Below are 15,376 nucleotides of genomic sequence, written 5' to 3' on the forward strand. Positions count from 1 at the left end.
CACCAAACACACATGTGATGCACATACATAATTTCAGGTAAAACACTAATATGCATAAAAAAGAGAAAAAAGAGGTGGGCGGTGTTTGCGCACGCCTTTAATCCCAGCACTCGGGAGTCAGAAGCAGGTGGGTCGCTGTGGGCCTGGTCTACAAAGTCAGTCCAGGACAGTCAAGGTTATACAGAGAAACTCTGTCTTGGACACCCCCCCCAAAACAAACAAACAAACAAACAAAAAGATTTGTATAACAGAGCCAACAAGGTAAAGATGTCTGTATCACCAAGCCTGACCACTGGAGTTGTATTGTTGGGACCCACATGCTAGAAATTAACAGAATCAACCTCTATATGCTATCCTCAGCCTTTTACGTGTGTACTGTAACATCTGCTTCTACACATGTATATACATGAACACACAAGACACGCAAGTAAGTAAATGGGGCAGAAAGAAAAAAACTGTAATGAAATTTTGGAGTTGAGTATGTTGCTTTACTCCTTAAATTCAAACCCTTGGGAGGCCACCTGGAACTCCTGAGTTTGAGATTATAGATGCAAGACCTTCAATAAATGTATGTGTTGTGTGTGTGTGGTTTTTTTGTTGTTGTTTGTTTTTGCTTTTTGTTTTTTGCTTTGTTTTGTTTTTTGAGAGACAGGGTCTCTGTATTAGCCTTGGCTGTCCTGGACTTGCACTTGCTTTGTAGACCAGGCTGTCCTGGAACTCACAGCAATCTGCCTGCCTCTGCCTCCTGAGTGCTGGGATTAAAGGCGTGCGTCACCATGCCTGGCTTTTTTTGTTTGTTTGTTTGGGGTTTTTTGTTTTTCAAGACAGGGTTTCTCTGTGTAGCCTTGGCTTACCTAGGCTGACTTTGTAGACCAGGCTTGCCTTCAACTCACAGAGATCCACCTGCCTCTGGCCTCCTGAGTGGATTAAAGGAGTGAGCCACCATGCCCGGCCCTCACATGTTTTATATACACATATTTACATCCTTTTTGTTGGAGGATGAGTTTCAAGACAGGATTTCTCTATGTATCCCTGACTGTCCTGGAATCCACTCTGTAGATCAGGCTGGCCTCAAATTCACAGCGATCCTGCCTCTGCTGGCATTAAAGACATGTGACATCATGCCCAGCTAAAAGTTACTATGTTTACAAAGGAAGGTATGAATGATAATTTTTGTGATACTAATGACAGCTTTTCCCTTTTACCATTAAATTGAGCAGAAGCTCTGGTATGTTCAGGGTTTAGCTTCACCTACATCCCCCACACGCACCACACCCGAGGAAAGTGTTGTTGCTAGAGGGGTAATGACCTTAACACTGCTTTACAACACGCACTAACGACTACCCTCATCAATGGTGGCTTAACAGGTGGAATTCATTAAGCTACCAGGGCTGTTTTTGTGTGCTTGCATCTAATTGTGATGAGCCTGTGTGTGTGTCAATTTGGAGGAAGTGGTGTGGTATTGAGCACCAGATCAACCCAGTTGAGGTTGATAACAGTGACAGAAAACCGAAACAGTGAAATAGGTAGACCTTTGCAAAATTGATTGGGGATTGATGGGGTCGGGGTAAGGGAACACAACCCATAAAACAGTGGTTCTCAACCTGTGTTGTCACCCTTTAATAAACCTATCTCCAAAAATATTTACATTATGATTCATGACAATAGCAAAATAACAGTTGTGAAGTAGCAACAGAAGTAATTTTATGGTTGGTGGTCACCACAGCATGAGGAACTGTATTAAAGGGTCAGAGAGAGCCACTGCCCTAAAGTGTGATAGGTTGTAGTCCTGTGTAATGGTTAAGGACTATGGCAAAGAATCTCAGGCCAAGGATGTCATTGGCGAGTTCTTTAAATGTAGTTAAGTGGTGCTGCACATTTTTCTGTCTGGAATGATGTTTACATTGTTTTTATCCTTATGAATAAACTTATATTTCTTATTTTTATAGCCTTGCATCTGAGAAGTTCCAGGTACTTTGTACAACTGCTGTCACAGAAGCTGTGTGTTTGCAGCGCCTTTGTAAGGTATGTTTTCCTCCTATTGAAACATCATTATTAGGATAAAATCTGGAAATGTGATTGCTGCTAATAATTACTATTAGTGATTCTCTTTTTCCCCAATCTTGAAGGCATTTAAACTTTTTCTATGACTTGCTTTGTATATATGTGCATGTGTGTACACATGTGTGGAGATTGGAGGACACCTGTGGAAATCAGTTCTCTCCTTCCCATCTGGCCAGCTTCATTGTTTTTGTTTTTTGAGACAGAGTTTCTCTGTGTAACAGTCTTGGCAGTCCTGGATCTCTCTTTGTAGACCAGCCTGGCCTCAAACTCACAAAGATCCACCTGCCTCTGCCTCCTGAATGCTGGGATTAAAGGCGAGTGCCACTATGCCAGGCTCAGCCCCATTTTCTTTAACACTTGTACTTCAGGCAGGGATGTGGTAGTCAGAGGACAACATGCAAGAGTTGGTCCTGTCCTTCCATCACAGGTGTTCTAGGGTATAATTTGGGTGGTTAGCTTTCATGGAAGTGATCTTAACCCCCTAGAGACAGCTCACTGGCCTTGTCTCTCCCCCCTACCCCCCCCCCCTTTTTTTTTTTTTTTTTAAAGATAGGATCTTGTGGGGGTTAGGCTGGTCTTGAACTCATGATATTTCTGCTCTGGTTGCCTAGCAATGACTATATCTTGCAGCTGGTTTTGGTTAACTTTGAATTCTCTGTTATAGTAAGAGGGATGTTAAGGTGGTTTGTGTGGGCTTTTGTTTGTTTGTTTTCTCAAGACAGGTTTTTTTCTGTATAGCTTTGACTATCCTGAACTTTTTTTTTTTTCTTTTGTTTTGTTTTTGTTTGTTTGTTCTTTTGGTTTTTCGAGACAGGGTCTCTCTGTGTAGTCTTGGCTGGCCTAGACTCACTTTGTAGACCAGGCTGGCCTCGAACTCACAGCGATCCGCCTGCCTCTGCCTCCCAAGTGCTGGGATTAAAGGCGTGCGCCACCACCGCCCAGTGATAATATGGTTTCTTAAAAACTACAGTATGCCAGGAAGTCTGCTGGAACATCTGAAGGAAGCTTCACTGGATGGCCAGCAACCACCAAATGGGTGAACCTAGCACGCAGAGATCCTGTTTCAAAAACCAAGTTGTAAGGCTCCTGAGGAATGTCAACTGAGGTTCACCTCTGGCCTCCATGTGCACCTTCATACATGCAAAAATACGTACATACATACCCCCCAAAATTTTTTTAGGTGGGGTCTCATCTTGTGGTCCAAGCTGGCTTCAAACTCTAAAAGATCTACCTACCTCTGCCTCCCAAGTTCTGAGTGTAAAGGTTTCCACAACCACACCAAGCAAAATAAGCATCTCTTTACATAATTTATGTTGTGTATTTCATTGACCCATGAATGAAAATTTAAAAATCTGTTATGCCACAGATTGGCTATATAAGGATAGTTTGCTTCTAAAACTATGTTCATGGCTGGAGAAATGGTTTAGTGGGTAAGAGTACTTCTGTGCAAGTACAAAGAAGAGCTCTGCCTGGCGTGATGACACACACCTTTAATCCCAGCACTTGGGAGGCAGTCATGTGGAACTCTGTGAGTTCGAAGCCAGCCTGGTCTACAAAGAGAGTTCCAGGACAGCCAGGGCTATTACACAGAGAAACCCTGTCTTGAAAAACAAAAGACAAACAAACAAAAAGACATGCACCCATGAAAAAAAAATTCAGACTGATTGTGTGAGCTTATAACCCTAGCAAGAGTGTGATGGAGCAGAGGTAGAGACAGGTGGATCCTAAGACCTTCCAGCTGAGCAAAGCCCCATCTTAGGCACTGAGGCAGAGAGCAGTGGAGCAAGACATCAAGTACCCGCACCACACAGAGACAGATTTGTTTTATTTGAACACTGCCTGTTACGTACTTGTCCAGTAATGGTGACTACTATAGATAACGTTCTTTTTTGTTGTTGTTTTTCAAGATATGGTTTTTTTTGTAGTCTTGGCGTCCTAAAACTCCCTCTGTTGACCAGGCTGGGCTCTAACTCACAGAGTTCTGCCTGCCTCTGCCTCCTAAGTGCTGAAACTAAAGATGTGCACCACATGCCCCAGCCCCCAGCAACACATAATATTCTCATTTCAGTGTATTTTGGCAAGAGGAAACCCTGGAAGAGAATTAAGATGTGTGAGGCTGCCTGGCGTGGTGGCGCACGCCTTTAGTCCCAACACTAGGGGAGGCAGAGGAAGGCAGATCTCTCTGAGTTTGAGGCCAGCCTGGTCTACAAAGTGAGTCCAGGACAGCTAAGGCTACACAGAGAAACCCTGTCTCAAAAAAACAAAAAAAAAAAAAGTGCGTGTGAGGTGCTACAAGAAAGCACTAAACGGCCTGATCTAAGTTGGGAGCCGAGGAAAGGCCTTTGAAATAGGGATGTAGCTCTAAGCTTGACGAGAGGAAGATGGATATTTTATTGTTTTGGCAAGAATAATTAAGGCTTTGGGTTTAGAATTTTAGAAGTTAATGACTCCACATTTATTTACTTATTTATTTATTTGGTTATTGTTAATTGCAGTGCAGTACTCTACCCAGAATTCAATCAAGGTGTTTTTTATACTGCTTACATTGTTTCACACAGGCAGAACACTCCTACATGTTAAACAAAAAGGAATCCTTACATTTAGCAGTAGAGGACAGAGCAATGTCTTGGCTGCTGAGAGCACTTGCTGTTCTTCTAGAGCAGTGGTCCTCAACCCCCCTGGTGCAGCAACCCTTTAATACAGTTCCTCATGTTGTAGTGACCTCCAACTATACAATTACTTTCGTTGCTGCCTCGTTACTGTAATTTTGTTACTATTATAAATTGTAAGTATCTGATATGCAGGATATTTGATATGTGACCATTGGGAAAGGGTCCTTAGACACCTCTCTCTCTCTCTCTCTCTCTCTCTCTCTCTCTCTCTCTCTCTCTCTCTCTCTCTCTCACACACACACACACACACACACACACACACACACACACACACACCAACGGGTCATAACCCACAGGTTGAGAACTGCTGTTCTAGAGGAAGCAAATTCAGTTCCCAGCACCCACATGGTGCTCACAACTTTCTGTGACTTCAGTTCCAGGGCTCCTCTTCTGGCCTCTGTGGGCACCAGACATGCAAAGTGGTATATAGACATTCATACAGGCAAAACACCTGTATGCATAAAATAAAAATTAATAAACCTTTAAAAGAAATTAACACTTAATAAAACCCAGGTTTGCAAGAAGTATTTATACATTCCAGGCTCTATTTTTTTTCCCCTGAGACAGGGTTTCTCTGTGTAGCCATGGCTGTCCTGGAACTCTGTATAGCAGGCTGGCCTCAAACTCACAGAAATCTGCTTGCCTCTGCTCCCTGAGTGCTGGATTAAAGGTGTGCACCACTATACCTGGCTAACTCAAAGTCTTTTTTGTGTTAATTTTTTTGGGTGGGGGTGTTCAAGACAGGATTTCTCAGTGTAACAGCCCTGGGTGTCCTGGAACTCACTTTGTAGACCAGGCTGACCTTGAACTCACAGAGATCCACCTGCTTCTGCCTCCGGAGTGCTGGGATTACAGGCATGTGCTACCACGCCCTGGTTTTGGCTTAAATTTTCAGGTTTATTTCCTAAAAGGCTAGACAACTTCTAATAGTCACTCGCATCATACATATTTTCAATTTAGAGAAAAACCTAAGATGTGTAAATTTTAGCATTACATGTTTGAGAGCTAAGGTTTTAAGTACTGCAAATAGGGTAAATGTTACAGCCTCAAACTTTAATGTTATATCTATTAGAGGAGGTACTTCATTTTTTTGTAATTTTAAGGTTCAAACTCGAGGCTTTGCACATATGCCAGAGGAGAGCTCTGCTGCTGAGCTGCATTCCAACCCCATCGCTGAGCCCTTGACAAATGAGATTGTTTTGCGTTTTGTTTGGTGTCCAAGTGTCTAAAAATGGTAGAAAGCTTGCTATAATCATCACTGTTTCTTCTGCATAATTAGCCTTTTTGAAGATGCATGAGGTAAAATTATAATTATGTTAAGTACAGTGAATTAGTCATTTTTAAGGCTATGGTTATTTTATCTGCATGGAAATTTATTCATTATCTTTTAAAATATTATAAACATCTTGATCCTGCAGAGGCAGTGTAATTCAGATGAATTATTTTCCACTTCTGCTTTTTGGCTGGAGGATTGTTTTGTGCTTCCTGATAATTAGTGTTTGGCTAATAAGTGAGGGTTTTTATTTATTTATTTATTTATTTGCTTGGTTTTTTTCAAGACAGTTTTACTGTGTAGCCTTGGCTGTTCTGCACTCACTTTGTAGACCAGGCTGGCCTTGAACTCACAGAGATCTGCCTCCTCAAGTGCTGGGATTACAGGCATGGGCCACCATGCTTAATTTATGTATGTATATATTTTATGTCTGAATGTTCTGTCTGCATTGTACTTGAATGACAGAAGAAGGCATCAGACCCCATTTATAGTTGGTTGTGAGCCACCATGTGGGTGCTAGGAATTGAATTCATAACCTTTGGAAGCGCAGCCTTTTTTTTTTTTTTTTTTTTTTTTTTTTTTGGTATTTTTAAGACAGGATCTCTCTGTATAGCCTTGGCTGTCCTGGTCTCACTTTATAGACCAGACTGGCCTCGAACTCACAGTGATCACCTGCCTCTGCCTCCTGAGTGCTGGGATTAAAGGTGTGTGCCACCACACCTGCCTGGAAGTGCAGCCTCTTAACCATTGAGCTAGTCTCAAAAAAGTCTTAAGGGTAGGGGACGTAACTCAGTGCCAGAGCTCTTACCTAGCATGTGCAAGTCCTTGGTTCATGCCCTAGCATTCCCAAAACAAAACAAACTCTTTTGGCCAAATGTGGAAGTAGAGGCATGTGGATCTGAGTTCTAGGCCAGCCTGGTCTCATAGTTACTTCCAGGCCACTTATGAATACATAATGAAACCCTGTCTCAAAACAATTTTTTTGTTTGTTTGTTTTTTTGAGACTGGGTTTCTCTGTGTATCCTTGGCTGTCCTGGACTCCCTTTGTAGAACAGGCTGGCCTTGAACTCACAGAGATCCGCCTCTGCCTCCCAAGTGCTGGGATTAAAGATGTACGCCACCAAGCCCGGCCCTCAAAACAATTTTTTTTTAAGCCCTCATACCTTCTTTATATGCCAGCAACACATTTATATTTGTTTATTTGAAAAGGCTAAATTCCTTAATCTTGTAAATATCTATTCAATGCGATTTTTTACCCTGCTAAGTATATAGGGACCATAGAAATTAAAAGAAAGCCCTTTGTTGCTAAACCTTATACATCAGAAAGTGCTGTCTAGAAAAAAAGTTACATCAGCCGGTACAGCTTTCCTCTTCTTCCACTGTGGGATTTAAGGATTAAATACAGCCCTTTTGGTGACAGGTGCTTTTATTAGCCCAGCTATCTCATTTACATGCCCTTGAGTTTTTAATTACAATTTTAAAATTTTTTGTGTATGAAAATGTTTTCCTGAAGTTATATATGTGAATCATATGTGTTCCTGATGCCTACAGAGGTCAGAAGATGGCATTGGATCCTTTCAAACTGGAGTTATGGATGGTTGTGAGCCAACATGTGGGTGCTTGGAACTAGATCCTGGTCTTCGGCAAGAACAAGTGCTCTTAACTAACGAACCATCTCTTCATCTCTTTTGATTATTGTTTTTGAAGTAACGGTCTTATATGGTAGCCTGAAACTTACTATGTAGCCCAAGCTGGCCTTGAATGTTTACATGTCTTAATTCTTCAAATGCTGGGATAACAAATGTCAGAAGTAGTGGAATTCAGGTTTTGGTTTGAATATAATTTGGGGTTTTGTGGAATTTAGTTCTTGGCTTGAATCTAGTTAATCTTGGTTTATTTCCTTGTAGGGAGTGACCAGTGTTGGTTAGACTGGTGTTCTTGTTTGCTTTCTGTTGCTGTGGTAAACATCATGACCAAAAGTAACTTGAGGAGAAAAGGATTTATTTCAGCTTACAGGTCACATACAGTTCATCATCAAGGGAAACCAGCGCAGGTACTGGAGGCAGGAACTGAAGCAGGAGACTCCAGAGGAAAGAACACTTGCTCGCTTGCTCCCATTGTCTTGTTCAGCCTGCTTTCTTGTACAGCCCAAGACCATTTGCCCAGGGGTAGTGATGCTCACCGTGGGCTGGGCGCTCTGGCATTGATTATTCATTGAGAAAATGCCCTCATGGACTTGCCTACAGCTTAATCTGAAGGATGCAGTCCTTCAGTTGAGGGTCCTTCTTCAGAGGTAACCTAGTTTGTGTACAGTTAACCAAAAATGGATGGGTTGTGATGGCACATGCCTTTCATCCTAGCACTCTAGAGGGCAGAGGCTGGTGGATCTCTGAGTTTGTGGCTAGCCTAGTATCCATAGTAGTTCCAGGGCAGATGGAGTCTCAAAAGAACAGACAAAACATACGCACATGAACACATACACATGCACGCATGAGGAAGGGTGAGGTGTTGTGGAGCATGCCTTTAATCCCAGCAGTTGGGGCAGAGTCCCTGAGTTTAAAGCCTGGGCTACACATCAAGGTCCAGGACTGCCTAGACTATAGAGAGACTGACCTGTCCAAAAAAACAAACAAACAAAACAAAAACTAATCAGCACACCTAGGGAGGCTCTATGGAGTTAAAATAGCAGTATACTCTTACAGTCTCAGATGGAGTTATAGTTTCTCACTCCACAAGGTCCCTTCTGCCAGTAGAGACTGTGGAGATCCACTGGTTTTGCTGCCGCCCAGAAGCATGTGCTTCTGCAGGCAGCATCTTTCCTGGGTCTCATGGCACTTGTGGCCTGTGCACACCTTGGGGCTGGTTTTCTGCAGAATGATGAGATAATGAACAGTGCATAATCCACTGCTTTATAGACACTGTGTGATGTACTTTTTCCACATGATGGCTATGCACTAGTAATTTATTACTGATGGCAACAGCAGAGGGATCAGTTATTAGCCTTGGTCAAAGAAGTGAGGACACTGAAAATGACATCAATAGTCAATTGTTAAAAACAAGGCAAAGCAGCTGGGCGTGGTGGCTTGTGCCTTTAATCCCAGCACTTGGGAGGCAGATGCAGGAGGATTGATCTGAGTTTGAGGCCAGCCTGGCCTACAAAGTGAGTCCAGGACAGCCAGGACTCAACAGAGAAATCCTGTCTTGAAAAAAACAAAAACAAAAAAACAAGGCAAAGCAAGCTAAGATACACTTTATTTCTCATTCCTTTGACCTACAGATTGTTTTCAAGTGAGTCCATCTTAAAATATATTAATGTTTTTTAAAAGTATCCTCATTTCATTTGGTAAATAAGATACTACAGAAGGATATGTGGTCCCTAGAGGGGTACGTGTCGTTGTGTATTCAATATTCAAACACTGAAATTCTTTGGCCCCACTGGAACTTAGAGTTCATTGACCTACCGTCCTTCCATTGCCGCTCCCTTTCAGTTCATTGCTCTATTATCACCTCCTTGTGTGTAAAATTTTAACCCTTTCCCAGCTTTATCCTCTCACTTCTCTCTCTTCTTTTGAGATAGTATCTCATGTGTGCCACCACACTAGGTTTCTTTGGTGGGAACTGAACTGGAGGCATTGTGTATTAGTCAGATTTTTGGTTTTTTGAGACAGGATTTCACTGTTGTAGCCTTGCCTGTCCTGGACTCACTTTGTAGACCAGGCTGGCCTCGAACTCATAGTGATCTGCCAGCCTCTGCCTCCCAAGTGCTAGGATTAAAGGCGTGCACCACTGCGCCCGGCTAGGCAGATTTTCTACTTGGTGAGCTATCAGCCCACTCCTTCTTTCTCATCTTTTTTTTTTTTTTTTTTTTTTTTTTTAAGATTTATTCACTATTACATATACAGTGCTCTGGCTCCACGTATACCTGCAGGCCAGAAGAGGGCATCAGATCACATTATAGATGGTTGTGAGCCACCATGTGGTTGCTGGGAATTGAACTCAGGACCTCTGGAGGGGAGTTAGTTAGTGCTCTTAACCTCTGAGTCATCTCTCCAGCCCCTCCTTTCTCATCTTATCTAGTAGAACTTCAGCTATGGTTAAATCCAACTCTTCACCTATTCTGTACCTGTAACTGAGTGCCAGACAAAGTATATAAGTGGTCTCATTTTGAACTAATGACTGTTGCCTTCAAAGGCAACATTTGTCCATGCCTAGCTATTCTAAAATTCCTTAGTTTATAGCCTTGTTTTTTGGAATAGTGGGATATCTCTTTTAATGCAAACACATTTCCTTTCCCAGTATCACTCTCAACTGATTTTGTTTGTTTTTTGTTTTCAAGACAGGGTTTCTTTGTTCTTCTTGGCAGGACAGCCTTGACTTTATAGACCAGGCTGGCCTCAAACTCTGAGATCTGCCTCCCTGAGTGCTGGGATGACAGGTATGCATGATCATGCCTGGCTCAACTGTTTAAGTCTTGCTTCTTTTGAGAAAAAAAGGGCCAGGGATGTAACTCAGTGGATGGAGTGCCTTATTGCTGGATCTTCTGGAAGCATTTTCTCAGTTGAGATTCCCTCCTTTAAATTCCTCCCTTTAAATGACTCTAATATGTGTCAAGTTGACATAAATCCAGCCATCATACTCACCACCAGAAAAAAGAAAAAAAAAAAAAAAAGCCTTACTTTAAAGCTGTCATCTCTAGTCTTTTATACCATTTCAAACCTTAAGCAACCACCAATTGCTCTGTTTCCATAGACCTGCTATTTTAAACACTTTATAAATGAAATCACAAAATGTTTTGTCTTTCGTGGCTTTTTTTTTTTCATATGTAGAATGTCTTCAAAGTTTGTCTTAGTTGTAATGTATTCCCTCATGCTTTGGAAGAACCTTTCACACTGCCCATCTCAACGTTTACATCTCCCCACTCTTCTCTCAGTTCTCTCTTGGTGGTAAATTAAAAGGTTTCTCTGGTTGCTGGAAACTGGAAGCTCTTGTTGGTTACGCAGTCTGGGTCCTTCCTTTGTAATTTTTTTCTTTTGTTTTTCAAAACATGTCTCATATATCCTATGCTAGTTTTGAGCTCACTATATCTGGCCACGAACTCCTAATCTTGCCTCTTCCTCCAGAGTGCTAAGATGACAGGTGTCTACTGCCACAGTCAGTTATGTGTTGCTGGAGATCAAAGCCAGGACTTCATGATTAATAGGCAGGCATTCTGTCAAGTTAGCTTCGATTTCAGCTCCGTTTACTTGTTTATCTGTTTGTGTGTGTGGGTGTTTTGCCTGCATGTGTGTCTATTACTACTTGCATTCCTGGTGTTGGATCCTTCGGGACTATAGTTTTAGGTAGTTGAGAGCTGCCATGTAGATTCTGGGACTAGAAGCTTTCTCCTGTCGGTACTAGGGATTGGCTCCAGAGTCTTTGTTTTGTTTTGTTTTGTTTTGTTTTGTTTTCGAGACAGGGTTTCTCTATGTAGCCTTGGCTGTCCTAGACTCGCTTTGTAGACCAGGCTGGCCTCGAACTCACAGCGATCTGCCTGCCTCTGCCTCCCGAGTGCTGGGATTAAAGGCGTGAGCCACCACGCCTGGCTGGCTCCAGAGTCTTATACATGCTAAGCAAGTGCTTGGACACTAAACCATATTCCCTAAACTGTGTTTGTGACAGGGCTTGCAATGTAGCTCAAGGTGGCTTCAAATTCCTAGATTTACAGGGATGTGCTGCTATGCCTTGTGTGTGCTCTCTCTTAATATTGATTTTATTGCTAAGTGTGATGGCACATGCCTTTAATCCTGGCACATGGGTGACAGAGGCAGGTGAATCTGAGTTCAAGGCCAGTCTAGTCTGTAAAGTAAGTTCTGGGCCAGTTGGGGTCATATAGTGAGACCCTGTCTCAAAATAAAGGTGCATGGTAGCGTGCACCTTCAATCCCAGCACTCAGGAGGCAGAGGCAGGCAGATCTTTGAGTTTGAGACCAGCCTGGTCTACAAAGAGAGTTACAAGACAGCCAAGGCTACACAGAGAAACCCTGTTTAGGGGGGAGACTTAATATTATTTTATTTGTGTGTATGCAGGTGCCCATGGATGTTGGAGGGGCCATTAGATCATTTGAGCTGAGCTGTAGTTAACAGGTGTTCTTGAGACGTCTATTGTGGATGCTAGCATCCTTTGATCTCGTTCATGCCTGGTGTCCTCATCAGATCCCCTGAAGCTAGAGTTACAGGTGGTTGTGAACCATCATGTGGGTGTTGAGAACTGAACCCAATTCCTCTGCAGGAACAAGTGCTCTTAACCTCTGAGCAATATCTGGCTTCCTAACATTTATTTGCCAGTCTTTTAAATCATTTGTAAACTTAGGACTCCTAACTAGTTCTTTTTTTTTTTTTTTTTTTTTTTTGGTTTTTCGAGACAGGGTTTCTCTATGTAGCCTTGGCTATCCTGGACCCGCTTTGTAGGCCAGGCTGGCCTCGAACTCACAGCGATCCACCTGCCTCTGCCTCCCGAGTGCTGGGATTATAGGCGTGCGCCACCACGCCCGGCTCCTAACTAGTTCTTGTAGTTCTGTTATCTTAACTGCTTTTTATGTACCTTTCATTCTAAAGTGTTAACTACTACAGTGATTGGCAGAACAGAGAGAGTTCCAGAAGCATCAGTAAGGAGCACTTTTACCCTTTTCAGTGAAGGAAAAAAAATCTGTTAATTAAGGACATGTGGCTGGAACTAAGTCCTGCCAATCAAAATCTGTACTAGAAAAATTCTTCCAGCTTGAGCTAGGCTATCTAAGCTCTTCTTTGTAAATTATACTAAATCCCTAAATTCCCTGAGTATCATCTGGAAAGAGGCAGCGTGGTCTACAGAGCAAGTTCTAGGACAGTCAGGACTACATAGAGAAACCCTGTTTTGAATAACAAAACAAGCTGGGTGTGGTGGTGCACACCTCTAATCCCAGCACTCGGAAGTCAGAGGCAAGTGAAGTGCTGAGTTCGAGGCCAGCCTGGTCTACAAAGCGAGTCCAGGACAGCCAAGGCTATATAGAGAAACCCTGTCTCAGAAAAAAAAAAAGAAAGAAAAGAAAAGAAAACCAACCAAACAAAAATAATGATATTTAAAAACAGAGTCCACACTATGTCCAGAAAGGGGTGGCCCACAACTTACTATGTAGACCAGGTTGGTTCCAGGTGCTAGGATTAGAGACATAACACCACTACTCCTAGCTGGCTTTACTACGTGGTGTTTTTTGTTGTTGTTGTTGTTGTTGTTGTTGTTTTTGGTTTTTCGAGACAGGGTTTCTCTGTGTAGCCTTGGCCATCCTGGACTCGCTTTGTAGACCATGCTGGCCTCGAACTCACAGCGATCCATCTGCCTCTGCCTCCTGAGTGCTGGGATTAAAGGCATGCGCCACCACGCCCGGCTTTACTACATGTTTTAAAGGTTAGTGTATACAATGTTTATAGATTTCTTTTAATTTTTATTTTATATGTAGGGTGTTTTGCCTAGTTGTGTGTATATGCACCGCTTGCAGGTTTGGTGCCTGTGGAGGCCCCAGAGAAGGTATTGGATCCCCTAGAGCTGGAGTTATTTATTATAGGTGGTTGTTAGGGGCCATGTGGGTGCTGGGAATTGGACCTAGATCATCTGGAATAGCAGCCAGGTTCTCTCAACTCTGCTGAGCCTTCTCTTCAGGGAGCCTCTGCCACCACCTTTGGATACTGGGTTGGGCTTGTTTTCCCCCCTTTCAGAGTCCTTCGGCCTCATTCCATTCAACATTTGCTACTGGCATATGCCACCATGGCTAGACCTTTATGTTTTCATACTTTCATGTATATCATTGTTGAGCATTTATTTTTAATTCCCCAACCCAGTTTAATCTAGAAAGACTCTAAGTTTAGTTAAAAAACAACAACACAAAAACTCTAGGCTAACTAGCTAGGTTTATGCCTTTAATCCCAGCACTCAGGAGGCTGAGGCAGGCAGGTCTCTGAGTTCGAGGCCACAGCTGGTTTATAAAGTGAGTTCCAGGGTAGCCAGGGCACTATTACACAAAGATACACTGTCTCAAAAAAACCAACCAACAAACACACACAAAAACTAGAGGCTAGAAGAACAGCCATTAGATTGTTCCAGAAGGACTTCAGAACGCTATTCAGACAAATGTGAGTCAAGCATAGTCATACAAACATGACTGCTGGATACAATGGAGAGAACTGTACATTGCTGTGTGATTGTGGCTTAGCCACTTGAACATCTTAAAAAATATCTGAGCTGGGTTTAGTGGCGCATGCCTTTAATCCCAGCACTCAGAGAGGCAGAGATCTACCTACCTCTGCCTCCCAAGTGCAGGGATTACAGATGTGAGGCACCGTGCTTGGCTTCTGGCAGATTTTTTGTTTTGTTTTGTTTTTCGAGACAGGATTTCTCTGTAGCCCTGGTTCTCCTGAAACTCACTCTGTAGACTAGGCAGGCCTCTGCCTCCTGAGTGCTTGGATTAAAGTCGTGTGCTACCATGCCTGGCTCTCTCTTTTTTATTTTCTTTTTAAGATTTATTTATTTTATTATTTACACAGTATTCTCCCCGCATGTGTGCCTGCACGCCAGAAGAAGGCACCAGATCTCATTATAGATGGTTGTAAGCCGTGTGCTTGCCGGGAATTGAACCCAGGACCTTTGGAAGAGAAGTTTTCTTAAGCATTGAGCCATCTCTCCAGCCCTCTGGCAGATTCTTACAGTAGTATTCTCATATGGAAAATAACACCTTTAATCCTAGCACTCAAAAGGCAGTGGCTGGTATCTCTGAGTTTAAGGGCAGCCTGGTCAACACAAGAAGTTAGAAGACAGCCAGGGCTCTATAGAGAGACCCTGTCTGGCAGAAACAAAGTACAAGTAGGTTACAATGGAGATACTCACTAACTTAATGATTGATTTCTTATTTGGCTATAAAGTGAAAAGGTGGGGCTGGAGAGGTGGTTCAGTGGTTAAGAGTACTTAGTGCTCTTGCAAAGGTCCCAGGTTCAATTCCCAGCACCCACATAATGCCTTTTAATCAACCATTTATAACTCCAGTTCCTCTTCTGACATAATATGGTACGCATATATTTGTCATAACACAGGAGTTAGAATTCACTGATGCAGCATCCATGTTTAGCATGCATATGGCCCAGAACTCCCAGTACTAGAATTAAAACAACAACAAAAACTGATAGAGGTTTTGGAAAGATAGAAAGCAAATGTTGTGGATGGTATTTTTCAACTCTAAAGGGATCTCATAGAACATCGCCAATGGCAAGGACAGAAGCAGCTTCAAGGAAATAGTTTCACTTGCTTAATCAAGCAATCAATCAATCTGTCCTCCCCGCCCCCGCCCCCTCTCTCCTCTCTT

The 15,376-nt window shown here is 42.7% G+C and overlaps 1 protein-coding gene across 2 annotated transcripts in view; it reads left to right on the plus strand.

Annotated features, from left to right (window-relative positions):
* The window catches only part of Rhoa (ras homolog family member A), a 34,057-nt gene that overhangs the window by 7,721 nt on the left and 10,960 nt on the right, over positions 1-15,376 (plus strand). For both annotated transcript variants that reach the window (XM_051140705.1, XM_051140707.1), the window contains exon 2: positions 1,950-2,025. The gene's annotated coding sequence lies outside the window, so the exon portion shown is untranslated. The remainder of the gene's footprint in view (positions 1-1,949; positions 2,026-15,376) is intronic.

The sequence above is a fragment of the Acomys russatus genome, chromosome 32 (genome assembly GCF_903995435.1).
Source record: "Acomys russatus chromosome 32, mAcoRus1.1, whole genome shotgun sequence".
Lineage (NCBI taxonomy): Eukaryota > Metazoa > Chordata > Mammalia > Rodentia > Muridae > Acomys > Acomys russatus.